This window comes from Triticum dicoccoides, chromosome 4A, assembly GCF_002162155.2.
Source record: "Triticum dicoccoides isolate Atlit2015 ecotype Zavitan chromosome 4A, WEW_v2.0, whole genome shotgun sequence".
Taxonomy (NCBI): Eukaryota; Viridiplantae; Streptophyta; class Magnoliopsida; order Poales; family Poaceae; genus Triticum; species Triticum dicoccoides.
In genome coordinates this window covers 703,370,852-703,380,619 of record NC_041386.1, presented here as the reverse complement: position 1 = coordinate 703,380,619, position 9,768 = coordinate 703,370,852, and the positions used below count along the sequence as shown (strand labels likewise).

At 44.0% G+C, this 9,768-nt stretch overlaps 1 long non-coding RNA gene across 1 annotated transcript; it reads left to right on the top strand.

Annotated features, from left to right (window-relative positions):
* Positions 1–6,458: 6,458 nt before the first annotated feature.
* LOC119289779 lies at positions 6,459–8,456 on the top strand. Its single transcript, XR_005141612.1, has 3 exons — positions 6,459–6,545; positions 6,634–6,739; positions 8,383–8,456. It is a non-coding gene; the product is annotated as an uncharacterized LOC119289779 (long non-coding RNA).
* Positions 8,457–9,768: the final 1,312 nt, after the last annotated feature.

The following is a 9,768-nucleotide window of genomic DNA, read 5'->3' as shown; positions in this document are numbered from 1 at the left end:
CTCATGCGTTGGAAAACTTGTTAAAAGCCACCAGGACATACACGACTTGTTGAAACAAAAGTCGCGCGGCATGCTATCACCTGGAATGGACGCACTGTACGACTTTTGTTCTTCAAAATACTGTTCAAAAGTCGTACTGTACAACTGGGCCAGATACTGTAGCGACCGAGAGGGGTATTGTAGCTAATTTTTTTTCCATCTTTCAAATATTTTTTGAAAATATGTACATTTTAAAAAATATGAAATGTTTTTGAAAATATTAAATTCTTTTGGAATGCGATTTTTTTTCAAATTTGCTAGCCTTTTTTATGAAAATACTTTCATTTTGTGATTTTTTTTCAAAGTTTAGGTACATTTTCCTGAATGTGCAGACATTTTTTTTTCAAAAAGTCGAATAATCAAATTTGTGAAAAATTTCTTGAAAATGTGAACAACATTGAAAATTTCTAACACGTCTTTCAAAATGGAAACACTTTTCCTAATTTGCGAGCATTATATGTAAAACACAAACATTTTTTCAAGTTTATGAATATTTTTTCCAAATTTACTACTCCCTCCGTCCCATAATATAAGAACGTTTTTCAAGCAATTGTGCTTGGAAAATGTTTTTATATTATGGGACAGAGGGAGTAACATTTGTTAAAACATTTCTTATTTTCTAGGGCCTAAGATTTTTTTTATTTGATGTAAATTTATTTTTATACTATTGAAATTGATTATTCTTTGTGAATTTTTTTCAAAAATTCAAAAAAAATCGGCATAAGAGAAAATGTTCTTGTTTTCAAATATTGTTTACAATTCGAAAATTTGTTCTGAAAATTCATAAAACGTTCTAATTTTTTATTTTTTGTTCAAAAATTTAAGAAATTTACGTGTTTTGAAAAAGTAGATAATTTTTTATAGAAGTACGTGGTTTGTAATTTTTATTGGAATTTTTCATCATTTTTTGGTAAATTGTTAACAATTTTGGAAAAGGTGTTCAAGTTTGTAAAATTTTCATGCATACTTTGAAATTCCAAAATTGTTGACAAATTTCAATAAATTTTCAGGAAAAATGAAAATGTTCATGTTGATTGATAATGATGGAAATTACAAATACCTCATCTAAACTAGTGCTTTTTACGACTATGGATAAATGACCCAACTTTTGGAAATATCAGGACATGCCCCAACTTTTGCAAGCAAGTAGGCATATGCCCATTTTAGCCGTCCATGCCTGGTTTGAATGACTTCCGACATCATATGCACGTTGTGACACGTTCTGCTGTTAATCGACTTTCATCAAGAAAACTCTAGAAAATGCGAAACTTGGCAAAAACCCAAACAATTTGGCATGGTGCCTTGAATTGCTCATACAAGGCCATGAAAAAATAAGGTCATTCAAAGAATGTCGAGAAATGAGGTGGTCCCAAACAGATCCTTCTGGCCTATCCGAACACTCTTCATTGAATATAGTATTTCTTTGGCAATATTACGACTGACCCAATTTCTGCAAGCAAGTGGGCATGTCCATGTTAGGCATCCATGTCTGGTCTGAATGACTTCCGACATGTATGCACGTTGATAAAAATTGGGGTCATGGCAAGGATGTTGAGAAACAACATCCTCATAGAAGGAGCCTTCTGTCCCCCTCCCACTCCCCACGAACACACTTCGTTCAACATGGTCTATTTTTGTATATCTTTAAAATGATCCCAACCAAAAATAAACAAATAAACAGAAACTATGGAAAAAAGACCGCTTCGCAAACTGTTTTTAAAATCTTTTTAAAATTGCCAGCTTATCCGTTACTTAAAGTGTCTAGTGTAAATTCGTTCACTAAATGCTTTCTGTTGCACTGGTTGTGTACGCACTTTATTATGTTGGGGGTCGCGGGATCGATTCCTACGTTGGTGCGATCCTTTTGTGGACGTCCCACCTTGTTCCACTATTTTTAATTGCATGCCACAACACAATGGGACGGCCCAAGTGAGCTGCCCGGCGTATATACGTTACCAAAGTAGATACAAATTGTCCAAAGTCGAAATTGCCCTTTATACTTTTTAAGGGGGGGTTGTACCAAAGCGGTCCTGATAGAAGTTTGTACTGCAATCACTGTATGGTACACATGAGAAATTAATCGACCTAACTTAGAGGGAAGTCATTGTTCATCCACAATGTATACATTTGACCAGCATTATTCTCTGTTGTGATCAGCAGCTGGAGCATGCCACCCTCTTGTTTTTGTCCTGTGCATACTCCCCCGGCATGTGGATGTGGCTGGCTTCCCTAAGGACGATCTCCAACTCCTTCGGTTCCAGTCCATTGACGACTTCCTCAATGATCAGCAGCTGTTAGTTTACTCTTCTGTTGTTTTGTTCTTGCCAGATTAATTCTCTCTGGTAACTTCTTGTAACAAATTCCTTCCTATTAATTGGATTAGCTGAAAACCTACCGCTTGTCCCTTAAAAAATGGCACGTGATCGACATGTGAGCAACAGAATTTATTTGCACTTCAGGTGACCAACACGAGAAATACCAATTGCTACTCCTCATGACCTACACACAATTCAGCAGGAGAATCACACTTATCATGCTTCTAATCTAACCGAAGTTTTCAGTTTTGCCCACACGATCTGTCTCTTTATATACCCCTAAACCATATGTACCATTTTTATGCTAGGTTCCTTTAATTGGTCATCAGGTTATGAGTGTACACTCATTACTGAGCTTTTATGTGTACTCAACTTATAATGAGTTGTGATTTTAGAAGAAATTGAAATAAAATGTAGACAATACGGCGTCCTGTGCTGGATGTGCGCCCACTTAGAAAGCATGAAAATTTGCAGATCCAACATCCGTAGACCTGATTCTGTGACAGAATTTGTGTCCCACTGAGAACAATGCAAGCCCCGTGAAATGAATTGTGTGCTCAATTTGTTCGAGTCAAGTATGTACATGTGTGCCGCGATGAGAAGCGCTCATTATGTCGATAAGAACCCAATGGTGTAGAGTGGAGGAAAGTATGTAATTCATCATTTGCTTCTTCCAAGTAATTAAAGAGCATGGTAAATATGATACTTCTTCCTCCACCAAGAGAGAATATACAGACGAAGTTATCCATCTGTGCAATGTTTATATTACCAAATTTTCACCGTTCATGAAGGCAAACACCCAGTCTTTATACATTGTTTATTTTGCTATGTTTCTGTCCATCTTTCTAAATGGTTTGTTTATTTCACTATGTTTATGTTCATCTTTAAACTGATATATTATTTACTTCAGCCGGGGACGGCCACTGCATCATGCCATTGGTAAACTGTGAGAGACTAGAGTAGTGAACTCTGAGCTGGTGGTCGGCGGTGCCATGGTACGGAGCCTAGCAGCCCTAGCTAGACTGCGGGAGAAGCTCACATGGCGGTCTGGTAGAAACCAATCAACCATGTCGGCTGCCGGGGCATGAGGGCCGGGGCGACGCCAGGGGCGACCTCTCCTACCGGTGATCGGTGGGTAGGAGGCAGATTCTGGGCGTTATGCGACGACGCCGGCGATGCAGAAGACGAAGACAGTGACTCTGGTGGCGAGGAGACGCCGGCGAGTTCGTCGACACTGTCCGATGCGATTTGCGAGGCGTTCCGTGTTCGCTACTCTGAGAAGGATGTGGCGAGGCTCGTCGACTTGGCGATCCCCCATGATGATCCGGCCCGGCCAGGGGCGGCGCCAGCGTGGGGTCATGTAGGGGCGGCCGCCCCGGGTAATTTTTTGCAACGTAGGGTACCTTCCCTGCTAATTTGGTCCGTGGCCGCCATGGGAGAGAGCCGAGCTCTGTTCCAACCGTTCCGTCGTAGGTTCAGTCGAGAAAGAAGACGACGAGAGAGATAACGATTCGCATAAGAAATAGGCCAGCTAGTGAATCACAGATAATAAAGGCCCAGTTAAACAGGAGCCCACTAATTGCGTACACAATTGAGCCTTACGTTCCCAATTCGTCTAACCTCCCCAATCATGATCGATCGAGAAAACGAATCAGAACATCAGGCGATCTAGCCCTCCACCGCCGGCTCGCCTCCTCGCCGCAGCGCTGCCCGAATCGAACCGATGGTACCTCAAGGTGTTGTTTGCATGGGAGGAGTCAACGTCGCCAGTGCCATAGTCGTGCGCCCCACTCAAATCTGCAAGGGAGCATTCAACAGAGGGAAACAAACAGCAGGTTCTTTTCTCCACCAACCTTCGTTTCTTATCTTTTATCGGAACAAGTGTCGTAGTATGCTAAGTTTTATGTCAATATGAATATTTTTTACACGTTATAAGTACCTAATGGACTCGAAAATTGGATATTTTTGGGATAAAGAAGGGAAGATTCAATCACCGGGAGCCGTAGTTCTTGAGAAAAATGAAACTACTTAAAATAATTTCCGTTCATAATCTTGTTCGATTGCTGACCACTTGGCGATTTTATTGTGTTGATTGCATCATGGCTTTGATTTTTTATTTCCTTTAAATGTCCGCCCCGGGTAACTTCAAATCCTGGATCCGCCACTGGGACCGGCAGGGAGTTGATGATGACGCCGTTGAGATAGTCCGGCGGGTTGTTCATCGCCATATGTCGGCGTCGGCGATCCGGCCATGGCGAGGACCTCTACCCAAGATATGTCTTCCCAAACCTACTTTGTCTGATTACTTCAAGGCCGGGGCGTGGAAATTAGTCCAGAGAAAGAAGAAAAGGAAGTCGGCGGCCGCGGCGGCGGCAGGCGGATCGGCTGAGATCCGAGCTGCTAGGATCCAGCGTTTGAATATCATCTTGGGCTTGGGTGGGCTCGAGCCGAGTGTTGTGGCTATGGGCCGGATTGCGGATGGGTATGAGGCCCAACGTCTGGCGAGTCAGAGTGGGCCGGGGTTAGCTGGGTATGAGGCCCAGGCTAACTTGGACTCCACTTCTGCCGACACCAAAGGCCCATGCATGCGATCGAGTGATCGTAGATCGATATGCGCCGTACTGCTGCCGTCGCTGCTCCCTAGGGTTCGTCGCCGCGGGGTGGCTTCGGGGTTTGCAAGTGTGGTCCGGGTGGTGCTACTCGCATCCCTCCTCTTGTGACGATGGCGGGACGGGGTGGTTCGGCCGCGACCGGTCCGAAGAATCCGGTGATCGCCGGGGTTGTGCCGGCCGGCCGAGGTGGTGGACTTCCACCAGGCCAGAGGCCTGCGCTGCATGTGGGTCGTGGCGCGCTGCCGGGGCCGAGACCAGCGCTGGCCGCTGGGTGCGGCACTCCGCCAGGTCCGCGACCTGCGCTGGCTGCGGGGGCGGTGCCGGCCGCTAGGCGTGGTGGTCAGGGCTATAGGCCACCGGCACCGGCTGTCCCGTCGCCATCTACTGCTGCTGTGGGGCGCGGTATTTCTTAGCAAAGACCGCCGACGCCCAGTGCGGCCATGGAAGCACCTCGCAAGCATGCCTTGGTGCCGGGTCAGCAGCGCAAGCTGCGCCACCACCACATTACGTTGCTAGGCCGCCTCAGAAGCGTGCTGTGCCAGCACAGATTACGCCAGCGCAACATGTGGCGGGCGAGCGAGGTGCGGATGCTGCTCATGCACCGGCTAACCGCGGCGGTAATGGACAACCCCGAGGACAGTGGGGTGATGATGGCTATAATGCTTATGGGGACGGCCAATATCGTGGCTCATCGTCCGCGGGTGGCGGGTGTGGCTACGCATGGCAGAGTGATGGGTCAGCGGAACGACCTTTCCACGGCCCTCCGGGAGGTTTTGTTGAGGGGGCGTCTGGCGCTGATTATAGGCAGCGAGGCGGCTACCGAGGTCATCGTGGTGGTCGCGGTGTGCGCGGTGGTAGGAACCGTTACCGCCAACCTCTATAGTTTTGGAACATATAAACACGGCATCAAAGTGCTACCTGGCACCAAATAAAGAGTTCAGGTCAGGGTGTTATACTGCAGCTAAGCAGTATTGTCTGAATTTCTAAGTTTGAGGAGGATTTCAGTGTTTCTAAAGAAAGGGACAAGGATCATGGCTATAAGATTGTTGAAAGACTCGGAGACATGTATCATGAATCGGGTGCAGTATGCTTTCTACCCGTCTTTTCCTTATTGACTAAACCTTAGTAAATGACTATTTCCAGTTTTCTCATGTAACCTGAACTGCTGCTGGTTTAAATTTCAGTTCCGCAAGCTGCGGCACACATGGTCTGCCTCCCTGTCATCCTACCTGCTTCAGGGCCCTCTACTTCTTCCCCCAAGATTGCCTTTATGATTAACAAATCTGACAAGAGTAATTTAATTGGTGACACATCATATTTATTCTGCAACTGCACGTGAATTCTCATCTTGCGCCTACCTCTTTTGCTTACCAGGTTGCAGAATTTCATTAACTTATTTGTCGAAGTATCCTGCAAAATCATTTCTCTTATGGGAATTAGCCTGTTGTATTGATCTAACAAGGTCCACTTCAACCTACGTAACAATTATGCAGTGAAGATGGAGAGCTTTAGGCAAAAAAAGAAAGAAAAAAAACTAGCACGTGATCTACGGAGAATAACTTTGACAGCAACTCCAACTGTAAGATTCCTGAAGTTATTTCTATGAAAGTTTGTAAGTTTTCTTGATATGTATGTACACTGACATATATCGCAATTAATGTTGGCAGATGCAATGGAGTACACTTGATGCGATCAATTCTGGTGTGTGTGTGTGTGTTTGTGGAATGCAATGACGTATGAATAACGACAGAAAAATATGCCTGAGGAGTATGGGTATGTAGTAACATTTCTCTGTTATTTTCGGAACAACTTGGAATATCTTATTGGTAGTTTATATACAAAGTCATTTTCATAATTATCATGCTGCAAACCTACATAGTTTTCTATATTAATCATGTCGTGCTAAAATATAAAAGTTATAGCTTCAATAAATTGATAAAATACAGATATGGGCTTTACACATTTATTGAATATATATTTACATATGAATACGTCGTTACGGTCGGACTCCAGCGAGCAGCAGTGGTTGTTATACCCCACCAAGTAACTTGCTACTGTTGGTGAAACTCTCTTGTGCAGAAACGCCGATCTTGAAATCTTGATCCTACTTATAGGCCATATTGCGAGCAATGTACTCATGTTTTACTGAACATGTAGGTGACATGAAATTTTGAGCTTCTCCCATCACTGAAAGTTGTGTTTTAAACTTGCAAAAGCATTGCTAAGCCTATTCAATCATTTCTATTTTACCCTAGATTTCACTCCATACCATAATTGAGATACAAATGGGCGTTACTGATGTCGAGGAGAAGAGTTAGAAGCTCTTGGATTGAGAATTTGAGATTTCGCAAAGTTCCTTCCTAGCCCGAGCTACACGGTACCCACTATCTCCAGCGTCGGTTCACTTCGAGATATGTGCAATGCTCAGCGGCAAGGTTAGACAATTAGCAGACTGTAGCTGTCAGCATTAACAGTAATCTCTGCTGGACATTGCTTTCTCTCCTCACGGCCTGTCTCATCCTCTCATAAAATACTCTGCATGCACATACAACATCTGCTGGACATTTCTCTCTCCCTCCCCTCCTTCTCATAAAATATTTCTGCATGCGCATGCACAAGAGAAGCTCCATCTCTCTCACGGTGTCTGACATGCATGCACAAGCATACTATCTCTCTCTCCTCAGCGCCCCTCTCTCACAACTCTCTCATGAAAAGGTGTAACTGCCAGGGTGTGGATGTTGTACTATTCATGAAATGAGTTTAAAAAAAAGTAAGAGAAGAGAGATTAGCAGGAAAGAGAGCATAAAGGAAGAGATATAAGAGTTGCATGCACGGGAAGAACGAGAAAGTCAGAGGCACATGCGACGTCATGTCATGAATAGTTCCCTCACATGCAGATGATTAAGGATTAAGCGTCTGAAGCCAACTACTGTGTGCATATATCTCAATGAAACATGGACACGATTGAAAGGCTGAGATAAAGGGTACCGTGTAGCCCCCAGCTAAGAAAAACCGTTCTCTGAGATTTATATAGGTTCAGTAGAACAAAAAGTTTTGGATTCACTACTCCAGAGACAACGATGCGGTATATATAGTTAACTTCGTACTTTCAGGAGAGAACTGGCTAAAATGAAGCTAATACCACTGAATATCCTCAGTGGTTAGTATACTAAAGAGTAAAACTGCAAGTTTTTGTCATAACTGAAATCCTTTTCTGCTCCATACTTTACGTAAACAATGCCTGTGCATTGGCATAAGAACCATAGATTGAAAAATCATCATCCATTGGCATTCGTCACCCTGGCAATGAAATAACCTGCATTTGCAATTCAGAAGACTTCTTGTCCGGTTTAGTGTGTGATTTGTTACTATGATAAGGAAACATTTCCTCAACCCATCTTTCACTACACACACAGGTTGCACAGAGGAGTATAAGGATTTCTTCATCGGGCCAGTCCACGTGGAAGACGTCGCGTTAGCCCATATCACATTGTTTGAAAACCCGGCTGCATCCGGGAGGCACCTCTGTGTGGAGCCCATATGTCACTTGAGCGATTTCGCGTCCCAAGTCCCGGAGCTCTACGCCGACTACGAAGTCCCGAAGTAAGCAACACACACTGAACACATACTTCACATGTTTGGAGAACAATAATTTCATAACAAATGACGACATGAATAGACTGTTGTCATGGTGCTAATCTCTTTGCGTTTGATCAGTTTAGTTGGCAGATTACCTGAGGACACGCAGCCTGGGCTGGTGAGAGCGGAGGTAGTGCCGAAGAACTGATGGCACTGGGCCTGCATTTCACTCCTTTGGAAAAGAACATCAAGGATGCAGTGGAGAGCCTTCGGAGAAGAGGATGCATCGCCTGATGGCTGGATTATTAGCTGTACCATATTCCTTCCCTTCTGTTGTAGGGTCATGATGATCAACCCTTGCTCCAGAGATGTGTGTTACGCCCAGCCCAGTGCTAGACCTTATAGTTGCCTGTATGATTGTGCAATAACAGTTGATCTACTGGTACACCTGTCTGTTCTTGCTAGATTCTTCCAAGAAGTCCTTGGGTGTTGCAAGGAAGATCACCGATGAATAATTGTCCAGGATAAGAGAAGAAAACAGTACTCTCGAAATAGAACCAATAATCTATTCACAAAATACGCCGAGCTTTTTCGGACGGAGGGAGTACAAAATTGGGTCATCTATTTTGAAACAGAGGGAGTATTACCTTATCTATACCTCATCTTTACCCGTGCATCTATAGTCTTTTGTAGTCGCTGGTAACGTCCAACTTGGTCCCGGAACTTGTGTATTGCTTCAATACGATCTAGGTATATAAAAATACGCAATCAATATGGTCCTTGAGGTTGAAACAACAGTCCCGGCTCTACACATTGCATACGTATCGCGTACTCTGTCGTATGACACATCAGCACGGGGGCCACGTCAGCCTGATGGGACCCATATGACAGTGGCAGCCAGAAATAAGATAAAGAAAAAGGAAAAATGACTGTCGCTGCCGAGTTTCGAACCCGCGACTTCTGGCCCATATCTACGCACACAAGCCACCACACTAAGGGCCCTCCCATGGTACCAACCGGATGGAATCGTTTCTTTAAATAGCGTTGTCCATTCCGCTATATCAGGCCCAGACTTTTTTTGAAGGACGCGCGTGTTAGCGAATTAAGCTGGCAGTAGTTTTTTTTTTGCGAATAAAATGAACATGGTTTCGAATCTTACTATCTTTTCTTTCTCGTTTTTTCTGTTTCTTTTTTCATTTCTTCCTTTTCTGTTTATTTTAATT